This window comes from Phascolarctos cinereus, unplaced genomic scaffold (assembly GCF_003287225.1).
Source record: "Phascolarctos cinereus isolate Bilbo 61053 unplaced genomic scaffold, phaCin_HiC Scaffold_7;HRSCAF=346, whole genome shotgun sequence".
In the NCBI taxonomy this organism is placed as follows: Eukaryota; Metazoa; Chordata; class Mammalia; order Diprotodontia; family Phascolarctidae; genus Phascolarctos; species Phascolarctos cinereus.
Window position 1 is genome coordinate 148348387 of NW_027556180.1, and position 16701 is coordinate 148365087.

Genomic DNA, 16701 nt, shown 5'->3' on the forward strand with positions numbered 1-16701 from the left:
GATTACAACTAAGGAACTTCTCTTCTGGCCTTTATGTCCTTGTTACATTCAATTGAAGAGAATTAATAAATAAAAATGGTGCCAGCTGGAGAGAACTATCCTATTTGCATATATAGCATCCCTCTCTCCCAGTAATTACAACTTGTCATATTGCTCAAATATGAAGTGGGCAACGTGATGCTTGTATCTTCTTGCTAACACTCACTTTGAGGAAATTCTTCCCTTGAAAAAGGTCAGTTTGGGTCTATTTCAGGTAATTTTTGTTATTTTCCATAACGCAGTTGACACTGTCTTCCAAAACCACTCTTGTATTCAGAAAAGTCAATGTAGGCTAGAGATTTCTTCAAACTTAAACATTGTGACTCGAATTTAATTTAATTTTTTTAATTCTATAATTCTTAACTTTTTTAGAACTTCTTTATCATTATACCCCCACTATTCAGAAGGCAAGGAAAGCAAAACAAAATTCCTGTTACAAATATATATACATATAGTCAAGCAAAACAAATTCCCACACTAACCACGTCTAAACAATGTGTCCCAATCTATACTCTGAGATCATCACCTCTTTATTAGGAGATGGGCATCATGTTTCACTGTGAGCCATTTGGTATCATTGTTAATCATTGCCTTGATCGGTATTCCTAAGTCTTTCAAAGTCGTTTTTCTTTACAATATCGTTGTATATCAACAATTCATGTAATTTACATAGTCAGCAATAGGGCATGCAAACAAGCCTAACTAAACCAACAAGGTCCCCCAAGCGAAAGACAAGAGGCAACTTGTGCCAGTGAAGTCAAATAACTGCCACCACCTTGACTACCATGTCCCCTCAGACCTTGAGGCAAACATCCCAGGATTTGAACCCAAGAATCTTAGGAATAGCAGTGTCTCCCAAACCACCAAACCTACTTCCAAACCATCTCCGACAACCATCTGACAAGAGAAATCATTGTGGAGAAGCAACTCTCATCACCATCAACCACATTTGCTGTTTGATTATCACTAGGGGCAGATAAGTATATAAGTCCTAGAAGTGGCCGCACCCAACAGACTATAGGTCCTCCTTCCACCTTAGCCTTCATAGTCATTATCCCAGGCAGCAAGTCCTGTGGAGAAGAAGCCAGACATCCCCACTGACTGTCACACATGGGGCAATCAAGTCAGCTTAGCTAAAGCAGCAAGACACTTTGAGGAACAGATAGGAGGCAACATGTGCCAGGTAAGTCAAATCACTTTGACCATCATCTCCCCACAGACCTTGATGTAGACAGTCTAGAACCAGAAGCCATGGAAAATCAGTGTTTCCTGTCCACTATTCAAAGCATTTATCCTGAGAAGCATCTCCTGCAGAGATGCAGCCTGACAACTGTTCCTGCAGACACCATAGCTATAGCTACTGAAGACCCATAAAGGAAAGGTTTTTGCATCAAAATTGTTGGCAAAGGATGGCAAAGGTTGAGCATGAGAAACTGATAAGAGTTTGTCAGTGGAAATGGCAATAAAGAAAGGACATTAACATTTACTTTGCTTCTGTGCTCTAAGGGTCAGGGGAATTTTCCATATGATTTGCAATTGAAACCTTCCATGTATGTTTCTCCTCTGTTAGAGTATGAACTCCTTGAGAGAAGGGACTGTTTAGTTTATGTCTCTCCAGAGCTTATCACAGTGTTTTGTACATAGTAAGCTCTATATAGTTTATTCATTCACATACCCAGCCCCCAGTGTGGTGTGCACAGACCTTTCTGTCCCCCTCCCCATGCAGACCTGAGTTGGAAATATGACTCATTGTTTCTCCCCCACCCCATCCTCTTGGATTACCTGAGATGCACACACACCCATACATATATACACATATACATACATACATACATACATACATATAGATAGATAGTGTGTATGTGTATGTACATACTTATATATTTGTTGGGGGACTCAGATATATTTTTTCTAGATACTCTGCCATCTTGGCTATGCCCATAACCAGAGTTTTTCTCTTCCCTGATTGTACTGAATGAATTTGACCCAATGACAACTGGTCAGAGACCCTGAGATTTGCCCTTTGAGTTAGGATTGCTTGTAATGCTGAGATTTTGACCCACTTATAAGAGGCTAGAGATCCAAGATAACAGAGATTGATAATTATAGGGCTTTGCCATGTAATTATTTTTATAACTATGAGTTGATACTGGTGCTTCTAAGCTCAATAGGATAGGAATTAGGTCCCAAAGGGTCAAGTGTGTCCCCAAATAGGTAAGCAGATTTCAAGAACTGAGCAATAGAGTCTTAGTTAGGAAGGTGGTTTATCATCAGAAGCATTGGATGAATTGCAAGGCTAATTAGCAACCTCTGGGGCCATTTTCCTAACTCCCACTTGCATTGGTGGGTAGGCTCTCCAGAAGGTGGCTAACCACTAACAGTGACCATGGGAACCACTGAAGAATAGACAAAGCAGAGAATTGATTTCTCTGCTTTCCAGAAGGTCAGGGAAGATGGAGGGAACTTTTAACAAGATGAGAAAAAAGATCAAGCAGTAACACAAAGAAGAAAAACATAAGGAACCCAATTCTGGGACATATGAGGGTCAAAATGTGGAAAGGTAGAAGAAATTGATGCTAAGGAGAGAGGTCAAAGAACCTCTGAGCATTTGAAGATATATATGGGAAGCCGTACTATCCTACAAAGAACCTGGAAAGCATCTCTGGGCCTGTGAAGCCATAAGCAAGGAATTGAAAGATTTGGAGGCACAGCTGGTATTTTCATCTCTGTTACCAGTTGAAGTTGAACCTTAAAAGGGAACTGAGGACATAGGAAATGACCAGCAGGGTAAGAAGATTGTATCAAAGATGTCATTTTCTGGACCATCACATAAGATAAAAGACGGGGAGGTTCTTGACTAGAAATAATACACAAGGAATGAAAGAATCAATTCGGTAGGAGAGGACATGAGAAAAAAAGCATCCAGGTACAGTAGCCAAACCAAATGCTGTAGAGGAGGCAGAAAGCATGACACAGAATGTTAAGGAATAGGAAGAGGCACTCAGTAATTTGTAGGGGGGCAATGAGGAAGAGAAGTAGATGTTATGCACTATTGTATAAAGTATGTGTCAGGAACTTGAGAACCTAATATGAGAGGTAAATAGTACCCATAGAGATCACTAAGTCTTAAAAGAAAATGATTCATGACTAGGATATTGCAATGGAAGGATATGCCTTATTTCAAAAGAACAAATATGACGTAAAGGTCAGTGGGGTAGTATTGTACATCAAGATATTCACCTCTGTGGAAATCCTGATGAGATAAGCAAAGGACAAAGCATTTTATTGTGACTCGAAGGTGAATCAAAGATACTGTCACAGTGGAAGTATACTAAGCATCATCAGGCCAGATGATAGAATTGAATGATGACTTCTTCATATAGACTACAAAGGTTGAATGGAAGCAGGTTAGATTTGTGATGGGAAACTTAATAAGTCAGATAAATATCTGCTGTAAGGCTCTCTCTGCTAAAAACAGCAACTGGTAAATTCTTGATTTATCTAACTGATAATTTCATCTTCTGAAAGACGGAGGAAGCAACAAGGAAAGAGTATGACTAGTCTGGCCCTGGGCTCTTTTTTCTTTTTAAGTTTTATTTTTAATTAAAAAGTATTTATTCTGTTTCCCTTGTACCCTTTTTCCCTGAGCTGGAAAAAAGGAAGAAAAATAAAATCCTTGAAATAAATATGTATATTCAAGGAAAACAAATTCCTATATTGCTGGCTCTTGTTCTGACTAATAAAGGGGAAATAGTGAAGTAGGGATGAAGGAAACCTTGGGAAACAGTGGCTATGTGCTCTTAGTTTGTGATGATAAGCAAGGGGGGACCTGCTCAGCATTGTCAAATGTGTTCATAGGCCCTTTGGAAAGCAGCATTCAAGGAGTACTGTAAGAGGATGGGGAGGATCCAAGGCCAGGGAGCATTGGGAAGGAATGGTAGGCTCCCAAGAATGAAATATTAATTGAGTAGTCAAATTGATTTGAAAAGAAAAAAAGATGTTTAACAAGAATTACATGTCTGAATAGAGAGTTCACCAATGAATTCAGATTTAAAACTACAAATACAAGAGATGGAAATACAAGCAAGTAACTAAAGACACATACAAAGGAATGGTAAGGTCCTAAAAGAATAGTGTCAGGAAGATTAAAGCCCTGCATGTGTTAAAGCTTTTGGTAAATGCTAAAAACAATGAAGGCATGCACTTTTAGCTATGAGGAAGCAAGAAGAAAATCAAGGAGGAATTGGACCTCTTCTTGGGTCTGAATAGGAAGAAAACAAATGATGGAAAGAAAGCAAGATTACTCAACCCCCTATTTTGTTTCTATTTTCTCTACTAAGATAAATTATTTTCAGAATGTGACAGAGAGAAATAAAATTGTTTATTGGGGAATTAGAAACACTGGTGTTGTTATTCAGTCGTGTCCAATTCTGTGATCCCAGGGACCATAGCATGCCACGGAACCCATAAAGGGAAGATATGGTGAGTTTCTACCTGCTCTTAACCAGTAGGCCTAGATGTCCTACATCCTAGGTTACTGAAAAAACTCATTGGTGTGATTTTTAAACAACTGTTAGTAAAATCTCCTGACTTTCAAAAAATGGAAAACATTGGATACTTCAAACAATAGTGTCATGGGATTCAGAGGTAGAAGGGGGCTTAGCAATCATCTAGTACAATTCGTTCTTTTTATAGATGAGGCAACTGGGCCCAGAGAAGTGGCAGCCAGATGTAATAGAACAAGAGAGGCAGGATTTGGATGAGGTCCCAAGACTTCAAGGTTAGCCCTTTTTCCTCTGTCCCAAGCTAATAAAAGCTGATTGAGTATTAAAAACAACCCCAAAAAATGAAAAACAAACACGCAAAAACAAAAAAAAATGCTGAAGGGCTTCAGTTCTCAATTCTGTCACTGTTGAGCCCCATCATTGTACTTCACATTAACATTAGGCAGTAAGATTTTAATTAGCTTTTACAAAAGATATTTGCTAAGAGAGTCTAATAAGAAGAGTTTCTGCAACCTTCCCGCTCCCCAAATGTCTAGGGATACATTCTCCCTCAAATACACATAGAATCCAAGCTTAAGCTTAGGTTATAATGCTGATGAGATGTGGAACATGAGTAGAGAATGCACATGGCCAAAGAGCAAATTCACAACTCCTGGTTTCTTGAATCCATAACAGACATTCATCTCCGGTGCAAGGGGTCATGCCTTTTTCTGTCAGTGTCTCTTCACATTTGTCTTCAGTGTATCATCTGGATGCACTGCCTGCTCAGCCTCTCTGATAACGTAGACAATCAAAGAGGGTGGTATGAAAGAAAGAAGGAAAGGAAGAGCTAAGAGGAGAAGGAAAGGAAGGGAGAGGGAGAGAGAGAGAGAGAGAGAGAGAGAGAGAGAGAGAGAGAGAGAGAGAGAGAGAGATTTTTCTCTACTCATCTCCCTACGTAGTGATTTCCTCTCAGTAGTCTGAATCTGGAGTCATCCATTACTGAGATGAAATTTCTCCTGATATTCAATACTCCAAGGACCATGGTTAGCTTGTTGGATGAGCCAGTCACAATCTCTTAATTAAATCAAGCAATGAATTTATAATTGATAAAGGGTTAACTAAAGATACCTTTTTTTTACACATTTTTAAAACTTAATCATCTCTGTTGCTTGATTTGTTGATTGAAGTAGGAGTATGGAATCACCACTCTTACACTAATATAATACAGAAATAAAATGCAACAGCTCTCCAGTGAGGGTGAATCCTTTGTTTCCATGCTTTCCCTGATTATTACACCCTTTTAGGTCAAAATATAACCTACTTCCTCAAATGTTTATGGAGCCATCAGCATGGTAGCTTTGACTTGCCAGGTTCATGTCACCAGAATTAGAAGATAGAGTTTTGGGTCAGAGGGTTCTACGGAAATACCATTCTCTTTCTCAATCCTGATCCCTTAGATGAGAATCTTTAAGGTCCTCATCTGCTTGATTTTCTGGGATTGAAGACTTTAAGTTATGCAGGGGCAAGGGCCCTCATATATCAATATTGTATTCCCAATCAAACAAATTGAATGTAGAGATAGTTGACCCTTCTTCCCACTCCCTTCCCCATTTAAATTTTTCTGAGGAAAATATATTTTCTGGCCCAAGGGATATGTTTTGTGATGCATGGGAATAGTAACTGGAGAAAAGACTAAATCAACTATGAAATCTGGGAGAGGGAAAGGGGAGGAAAGGAAGATTTAAGAACACTTTTGTTCCTTTTCTTTTTCATGGAGAAGATGTCATTGAAAAACTCTGAGTAGCAGTGAGCCTTCCTTAATTGAGAAACTGATGGACTGCTTGCTAATGTAACATGCCAGAAGATTGGCAGAAAGTGAAAAGAGAAAAAATGCTACTCCTGTCACCTCTTCTTTTTCAAACATCGGGAAAGAGAAAGCTAAGACAGGACTTGGGGGGGTCCAAGAGAGAAATCCATGTTTCAGAAACCATAAATCACTCTGGAGGTCTTTGAGAGTAATAGTTGCTTATTCAATCAATCCATCAAGCAAGCATTTATCAAGTGCTTACCATGTGCCAAGCACAATGCTAAGACAAAAGTGAAAAAAAAACAGTACTCACATACATACAAATATATATTCACACACACATGCACATCTTGTTTAGTTTCTTTGGTTAAGTGCTACATATATTCATATATGCATGTAAGCATGTTTGTATTCCATTTGTGCATCGTGTGGTATAGTATGTGTATGTGCCTGCATGTGTGTATTGTATGTAGTAGATTTGGGAAAGGTACAAAGACCAAGAAAGGCTTCATGTAGAAGCTGGATGCCTGAGCTGGATCTTAAAGAAAACCAAAGATTCCAAGAGGCAAACTTATTAGGGAATGACAAATGGAGACATTAATTTGAGGGGCAAGTAACAGTGTGGTATTAAGAAAGAGAGAAAAAAAGAAAGAGAAAGAAAGAAAAAGAAAGAAGGAAAGAAAGAAAGAAAGAAAGAAATGAATTATATATCATATATATGTACACACACAGATACACACACATACATAATGATGCCCAGTGTACATATATGACTTAATATGTATTTGTGTATATGTGTGTGATTAATCTCTACCTATGAGAATAAGCTTGTGCTTCTTGTGAGAAGGGAAACTAGGGCCTTCTTTGACTTTATAATGAAACTACAGCAGCATTTAGAGAAAGAGCAGGGGGAAAAATCTGCTTTCTATTTGCATGTGTTTTGACACCAGCTACTAAAAACAGGAGGCAGCTAGGTGGCACAATGGATAGAGTGCTGGGCCTGGAGTCAGGAAGACCTGAGATCAAATGTGAACTCAGACACTTATTAGCTGTATGACCCTGGGTCAGTCACTTCACACTCTTTGCCTCAGTTTCCTTATCTTTAAAATGATCTGGAGAAGGAAATGGCAAACCACTCCAGTATCTTTGCCAAGAAAACCCCATGGACCTGTCCATGGGGTCATGAAAGTCTTACACAACTGAAAGACAGCTAAATAACTGTCAACACCTGAAAACAGGCATTCCATCTTCTTTTGTCTAGAAGTAGGATTCCAGCTTTGCAGACTAGATTCCCAGGCCCTCTGGGCAGTGCTGGACACACTGCTTCCATTTATTTCAGGGCTGATGCTATATATAGGTCATATGTGTCACTGTTGATGCAGAATGTCTAGCTTCAAAATGTGGGAAGGAATCCTGGGAACTGAACCTTGTGGCACAATGATATATAAGAAGAAGGAGTGACAAGTAGCAGAAGCAGCGAAAGTATGAAAAAATACTTAATGTATAACTCTTTTCTCATTACGACCTCTGTTTAATCACTTCTTCACATTGCCTCTTGCATGGTCCAATGACACACAGTGAAGTTTTTTCCTAAGGCTCTCTGGTTAATGGGCACTTTTCCATCTCTCAATGTTCTTGATAATTTCATTCTTATTCATATTTTGGATTCTTCTATAAAGTCAATGTAGTATAATAGAAAGAGAGCTGGGCTTGAAATCAGAAGAGCTAGAGTTTCAATCTCAGTTCTGTACATGTTAGCTATGTTATATCAGACAGGTTACTTAGCCCTTGAGTCTCAATTTCCTCATCTGTAAAATAATGACAATTTCTGTACTACTATACAAATGGTATAATATATGTAAGCACTTTGCAAACCATAAAAGGGTAGATGAATGTTATTATTATGTCACATGTTATGAGAAAATTATTTTGCAATCAAGCAAGCAAGCAACAAACTTTTTTAAAAGCTCTTACCTTGTTCCAGACACTGTGCTAAACACAAGTTGAGGTGGGTATTCATCAGGGATCTTTGCTGAGCCCTCTTTACTTCTCTCTCTGTACTATTTCACTTGGAGATCCCATCAACTCCTATTTATACAATCATCACCTCCTCAGATCTTATCTAGCCCTAACCTCCAAACTCATATCACCAACTGCTTGTTAGACATCTTGAACTGGAAGTCCATAGTCATCTTAAGCTCAATAGGTCCAAAACTAAACTTACTGTCTTTTCCTCCAAACCCTCTCCTCTTCCTAATTTTCTCATTACTGTTGAGGGTACCACCATTCTTTGCAAATCTTTCACCCTTGCAAACTAGATGTCCATCTTCTCTCTCTCTCTCTCTCTCTCCTTCTCTCTCTCTCTCTCTCTCTCTCTCATCCACCCTTCCATCCCCACCAAAGCCAATCTGTGGCCAATATTGTTGATTTCACCTTCATACCATCTTTTGTGTATGCCCCCTTTTCTCTTATGACATGTCTACCACCCTGGTACAGGTCTTTGTCTACTTTTTAAACTATACAATAGCCTTCTGCTTGGTCTCCTTGCCACAAATCCATCCCTCCCTTCTCCACTTCATCCTCCACTTGGTTGTCAAATTGATCTTCCTAAACACAGGTCTGCTTATTTCAGCTTTACCCATAGTCAGTAAACTACAGTGGCTTTCTATCACCTCCAGGATCAAAAATGAAATCTTCTGTTGGGCATTCAAAGTCCCTAATTACCTGCCCTCCCCACAACTTCTAGTCTTCCTACACCTTACTCACCCCGCATATTCAGAGACATTGGCCTCTTTGCTGTTCCTAACACTAAAACCTTCATCTTTTTGCCCTGTGCATTTTCACTCACTGTCCCCCAGGTCTGGAATTCTCTCCTTCCTCATCTTCACCACCTTCTAGCTTCCCTATGTTCCTTCAAGTCTCAGCTAAAATCCCATCTTCTGCAAAAAGCCTATTTTTTTTTATTCTACTTAATGTTCCTGCCTTTCCCTCTGTTGATTATCTCCCTCTGTTGAAATATCTTGTATGTGTGTGTATATGTATATACACTCACATATACATACATACATACATGTATGTATGTATGTATGTATCTATCTATCTATCTATCTATCTATCTATCTATCTTGTTTGTTCATAGTTGTTTGCATGTTGTTTCCCCCATTATGCCATGAATTTCCTGTCTTTTTGCTTTTCTTTGTATTGCCAGCACTTGGCACAGTGCCTGGCATACAGTAGGTGCTTCATAACAGCTTGTTGAATAACTGACAAAAACAGTTCCTGTTCTTAAGGAGTTTACATTTTAATAGGGCAGACAACATAAACAGAGATCAATAAACACAAGATAAATATGAAGCATTTAGAAGATAATCTTAGAAGGGAATGCACTCTCCGTACAAACCTCTGAAGGGCTCTACAAATGTGAGTTGTTCAGTTCAATTAGCATTTATTTGGTATCATTTTCCCCTGTGTTTAGCTTGGATATTGCTTACCCAACCCCACCCCAGCCTAGCCAGTCTCATAATTATAACTTCTTTGCATGTCTAACCTTTATTTCTTGCCATTAGTAACCTCTGTACCAAACATCAGGTCTCCATTTTCACTGGTGTGGATGCCAATTCCCTATTTAATATTGTCTGGAAATTTCATTAATGTGATACTTACCTCTCCTTCCAGATCACTAATGAAGCTGTTAAACCAGACCAGGCCTGACATTCATTCCCATGATATCCTGCTGGTCACCTTCTTGCAACTTGACACATTGCCATTTATCATTACATTTCCTTATGGGTCTGTCAGTCTATTTTCAGTCCTCATGACAGTGCTCATATCCAGCCAATTTATGTTAATTTTCAAAGTGATCTTTCTTAGACTAATATATCAGACTTTTCCTTCATCTGTATAACATCACAGCTCTGCCACTTGCCCTCCCGCCAACCCTGCAATGCAAAGTAATAGACAATATATATATATATTCAGTTTATTTTTAATTTGGAAAATGTGACAGCAAAATCAACAAAAGCATTTAGATTCTGTCTTCAGTGCCTTCTAAGTACTTGGAAACTGCACTTTCGGTTTTAATTTATAAATAACATCTTACTATGAATATATGTGGACAGTGACTACACAATCTGAATAGGACATGAGAACTCCCTCTGTGAATGCAACCTGTCAGGGACTTTGTGGATAAGTACAATGGAATTGCCTGTGCATCATAGAGGTTAAGTGACTTGTCCAGGGTCACAGATCTAGTAAATGTCTAAGGTAGAAATTGACCCAAACTTCAAGAGTTCAGTGATTGATACTATCAGTCTACATTGCCTCTGACAATAGTGAAAGCAAGTATAATTTGTGTGTGTATATATGTGTATATATATGTGTGTATGTATATATATATATATATGTATATATATTTCAGTATTGCAGAGACAGTGTTGTGAATCATGATATGTCATTTTAAAATATGCAGTGAAGTCTCTGAGGGATACTCTGAGGGATACAATGCTCTGATCTGGGGGATCCAAGCATTTCAGCCCCTGAATGATTTACTTGGTTTTTTTTTTATCAATAGATAGAAATATGAAGGCTCTTAGACACCATGTGTAATATCATGTACTGTGACAGAATCAGTGGTAATCAGATTGTAATCAGTGCCCTTACATGCTCATTCATTATTTGGGTAATAAGAGATTGGAAGGATTGGGCATGGTTTGGAGGGAGAGCAGAGAAGGATCTGTGTACAGTTATCCCTTCCGCATTGCAAGGGTTAGGGGCACATGGCCTCAGTGATCTTGAAAATTTGTGTACAATTTTTTGACCCTCCTTTCATACCAGAGGAGTCTGATTATTTTTCTTTTTCTTTGATAGGGTGTTTATAGTAGCTTATTGTAAAATTTGGGTTAAGTATTTGGTCATAGCCTATATTGTATGATACTATGCATATATTTTATATATTTCTGAGTTTCCAAACTTTTTCTGCGTCAACTGCTGGCTTTCATAGGTCAACTGCAGCTTCCACAAAACTCCCCCCCAATTTTGATTTAAATTCTTATACAGAATTTCTTATGTATATTGAAACTGTGATGGGAAAGGGATAAGTGCACATTTTTTGTTACCCTTAAGAGAGAAATTCCATACTGCTTACCCTGGGCAAGTCACTTAACCCTTTCTTCCTCAGTTTCCTCATCTGTAATGAGCTGGAGAAGGAAATGGCAAAATACTCCGGTATCTTTGACAAAAACAAATAAACAAACAAACAAAACCAACAAAACCAAAGAAACAATAACCCAAATAGGGTCACAAAGACCTAAAGAGTCAGACACAGCTGAAAAATGAACTTCTAATACCTGGAAAATAAAACTCTGGACATACTTTACTTTTGGCTATTTTAAACATAACAATTCTTCTTTGGATCATTGTACTAAAATAGTTTGTTAGAAGGTATCTCAGTGAGGAAAGATAAGGCCAGCTCCACATCTATGGTGGTCCCATATTCATTTTTCATGAATAATTAAATGGTCACAAACATCTAACTGTTGTCACAGCTTAAAGTAAGCGTGTATTAAGTCAAGGATACAGAACTAAATCATCACATCTTTCAGTGAGTGGCACATTCAAAGTCATTTTTTTTCTAAAAATGCTCCAGTTTTCCTACAGAAATTCCATGGTCACTGCTTATTTGGTTAGCTCAGAAATACATCAAATATTCAGAGCCTTGAAAAATGAGATCTGCACTATGAAAATACAGATGATTGTAAATGAGAACATTCCCAGTCAGGCATAGTTTTCCTCTGTCAATCAGTGTTATCATGGCCATCTCATCCTTAATGTGATTATTTGCTAATGAGAGGCTCAAATGAACAATGCCTGAAGCATTAGTAGCTGAGTGAGTCATAAAGTGACAATATTCAGTTCCTTTACCAGGCTTTGGTGTCTGTAGGAATTTTTTTCTCTTTATTCACGAACACCCTTGTGCTCTTCCTAATGAGGATTCCATTTTTATTGTACAAAACAAAGAGTCTCTGGCATCCAGTATTCTGAAGTACTAACACATTAATAGTTAAGCAGAATCTTAGAGACCAGATGTTTGCAGCCTATTTGAAAGTTATGAGGCCTTCAAGACAATACCTTACTAGATAGTTTAGTGAGTTGTGTTGGTCAAAAATACTTATCATCTGGTGGCCAACCCTCCAGGGAGAGATGAGCTTTGGCCAAACTTATCTAGAGGGGTATGCAATTCTCAGATGAGAGACATAGTGGGCACACTCATTGTTGGACCTATTATGAAAGCCTTTGTTGGATCTACAAGAACTTATAATCCAATAAAAGGTTTGTATCTATAACATAAGGTTGCATTATATTATAAATTTTAATGGAGGAGGAATTATAAAAATAACAACTCATTTTGTGTGTGTGTGTGTGTGTGTGTGTGTGTGTGTGTGTGTGTGTGTGTGTGTTACAGGTGAAAAAGAGTTTTGCATAAAAAATGATTTTTCTTCATTACCTTCATGACTCAGTAAGGGAGGTTGGGCTGCTATAGCCATTTTATGAATGAGAAAACCAAGTCTCAGAGAAGTATGGTGATTTGTCCAAGGTTGTATAGCTTATATAGTAGAGGCGAGAGGGAATAATGGACAGAGAAATGGCATTGAAACCATCAAGAGCCAGGTTCAAGCTGTGCCTCTGACACTTACTGGCTATATGACTCTGAGTAAGTCATATTATGTCTTAGAGCTCTAGGAAACTCTCTGAGACTGTAAGTTACAGTGAAGGTACTGACCTGCTTTGGTAGATGGAATTTCTACACCTGGAAGTTCTCTATCCCAGTGAAATTATAAATCTGGTTTCTCTATCCCAATACAGCTAATAAATGGAGAATTGAGCCCCAAACTCAGGACTTTAAAGTCCTCTCTCTTTTTACTGAGTTGGAGTTGAAATATAAGGTGTTTTGTTGAAGACAAAAGCAAAGATTTCTTCAGTTAGGTTAAGTAAAAGAAATTGGGTCTATGATTTCTGTCAGAAAAGGATTCTAGGTTAGGAACAGCCAAAAAACTCCAGAGTAGTAGTTGTGAATATTTGTTTTGTCATATACTGAGTTACTCAAGCTATCTCAAGGGTTTATCAAAAGATCTTTAAAAATTTAAGACAGAAATCCATTTTCATTTAGTCTAACAAGTAGCACTTCAACTCTAACTTACCTTCCCAGTATTATTTCTTATTACTCTCTTCCATGCCCTTCACATTCCAGCTAAACTCTATTTTTAGCTGTTTCCCAAAAATTGTTCTCCCGCCTTTGTATTATTGTTATTGGTGTTCTTATGACTATTTTCTCTTTTCTTCTCTGAGACCAAGCTTATCATTAAAATTACATAACCTCATTTCATTTTATTATGCTTTGCATTTCCATCATTGTAGTCATTGTTTATATTATTTTCCTGGTTCTGATTGCTTCACTATCATTTCAGTGTAACTATTCCCATATTTCTCTGGATTTCTTCCATAAATTCTTTATGTTTTAGATAACTTTCCATTATATTCATGTGCCACAATATGTTTAGTCATTCTCTGGTCATGGGTACCAATTTTGTTTCCCGTTTTTTCTATCTCAAAAACAGAATTATTAGGAATATCATACATGGGGCTTTTCCATCCAACTCCCTAAAAATATAGGGTATATGACTATAATGAGATTTCCAGGTCAATGGACATAAGAATATTAGTCCTCTTTGTGTGTATACAATAGCAAACTGTTTTCCAAAATGATTAGACCAACCCATAGTTCCAACAGTAGTTCTATTCAATTTAGAGATCATTGGATTATATGATAGGAGATCTAAAACAAGAAAACAGTTCAAAGATTATCAGCCTGACCTCTTCATTTTACAAATAAGGAAGCTGAGACTCAGTTACAATGACTTGTTTCAGGGTCACACAAATAGCAGTAATAGCTCACATTTATATTGTCCTTTATGGTTTGCAAAATAATTTACATCTAATTATTCCAACCCTGTAGCTCCTATTACTACTATTTCACAGATGAGGAAACTGAGGCTGATAGAGGTAAAGTGATTTGCGTAGAGCCAGGTATCTAACTATCTAAATATCCAGGTCTTAGTGATTCCAAGTGCTATCCCTACCATTATACTACATTGTTCATCTTAGTAGTAAATGGCAGAGTAATCATTTGAATACAAATATGTAATGCATGATGCACATGTAACACCAACTTACCATAACTTACACTTATTCAAGCTGATGTTACAGTAATAAAACTTATACTTATTAATATATGGAATCAAATTTACTACCTATTCAGTAATGCAAATACCAAACTCTCTAAGAACAAGCCTTATTCCTAAATGTCTCATACCAATGCTTATGGCAAAGTTCCCTCTTTGTGCAGTCAAGAGGCCATATGTCTCCCTCTGAGGCCACATTCTGGCAAGTCTCTGTCTATGTCAAGTTATCATGGGCTGCTCACACTTCCAAGTGTAGGGAACACAGGAGACCATTTTAGTAGAGACTGAAGAATATAGGGTGATCACCAGGACCTCTAGTGTGTCTTTATGGTTCTTGCTAAGGGAATTTACAAGTTACATCTAAGTTCTAATTGGTGATAATTATCTAACCTTTTAATGATAAGAAACTCATTCAACACTAATATCATTAGTGTTTGTCAGTTTATCAGAATGGAGACATATACCTATATCTATACCCATATCTAATTTTTTATTTTATTTTTAAATTTTTTAAATTTTTTTTTTTGTGGCTAGGCAATGGGGTTAAGTGACTTGCCCAGGGTCACACAGCTAGTAAGTGTTATGTGTCTGAGGCCGGATTTGAACTCAGGTCTTCCTGAATCCAACACCGGTGCTGTATATACTGTGCCACCTAGCTGCCCCCTAGACCCACATCTAGACAGCATTAAAAAATGTTTGTCAAATCTGAAGAATACACACTTGTTATTAACAGTTGATTACCAGATCTGAGGACACATGTTTTTAGTAGGTGGTGACCAAATTTGGGGCAGCTAGGTGGCCCAGTGAATAGAGCGCCAGGCCTGCAGTCAGAAAGACCTGAGTTAAAATCTGGCCTTAGACCCTTATTAGCTGCGTGACCAAAGGAAAGTCATTTGACTCTGTTTGCCTCAGTTACCTCATCTGTAAAATGAGCTGGAAAAGGAAATGGCAAGTCACTACAGTATCTTTGCCAAGAAAACCCCAAATGGAGTCACAAAGAGTTGGACACAACTATAAAAACTAAATAAATGTCCATATTTGAAACAAATACACATCATTACTAGGTATTTACAAAATTTGTAAATACACAACATTGTCAAGCTATACTATTCAACTCCTTATCTTGTTACCAAAAAAGAAAAAAGAAAAAACAAAAACAAACAAACAAACAAAAACAACTTCTACAACTACTTAGTCATCAATTGGAGGCCTACTTAAGATAAAATGACATTGCTCATTCTATGTTAACATACTTATTTTCACTACAAGGTCCCTTGACTTCAAATCCAGACTGCTTTTCAGCACATTAAGCTTACTGGCTTTTGAGACGGGCCTTGAAGGATATTGTAGAACTATTGCTAAAATACAAGTTGAACAGTTAGTGCAAATGATAACTGACATTGCTGTCTACTTATCTTCTTGTATTCATGAAAATTTGATATCTCTTGATTCACATGCAGGAAAGTTGACACATTTTTCCTTCTGAAGTTTATTGTTTCTTATTTGTTACTCCATTTTTCTAGAGAAGGAGAAGAGAAGTGACCCTGGCTCAGCCTGAGTTCCCAGGATAAATGTGGAATCAGTGTTTGAGTAGTATCAACAAGATTTTATCTCCTCCTTTGAGGAAGAAAGGAAGGGGCAGATTGAGGCCAGCAGATGGATAGCTGTGCTCTAAGTGGATTAGCTCAGTGTATCTGGCAGCAAGGCCAGGGTATGTATGAATGATACTTGAACAACCAAATGCCAGATACCAGCTAGCAGGCAATTGTGGGAGGGGAAAAGTAAATGGATTATGATGTTGCTAAGCAGAAGCACTTTGTTAAAATGATCCATTGTTTTTCTTCAAATGAAATATAAATCCAGAAGAGAAAACAAACAGTTCTTTATTTGTTTTAAGAAGCAATTTCCCCAGTGAAAAACAATTTACTGACACCAGAAAAATGTTTTATGGAGAAAAGTCTACATAATTGGCTGCCTTTCACCATTATATGGTATTATAAAATTCTTGAAATTCACTAAATTTGCATCTTGTGACACAGCACCCAGTGTCCTTATAGTCCCAGTAACTCCCTTCATGCTCTGTTCCATTGCCTGATCTATTTTATACAGCTATTCAACTAAAAATTATCTG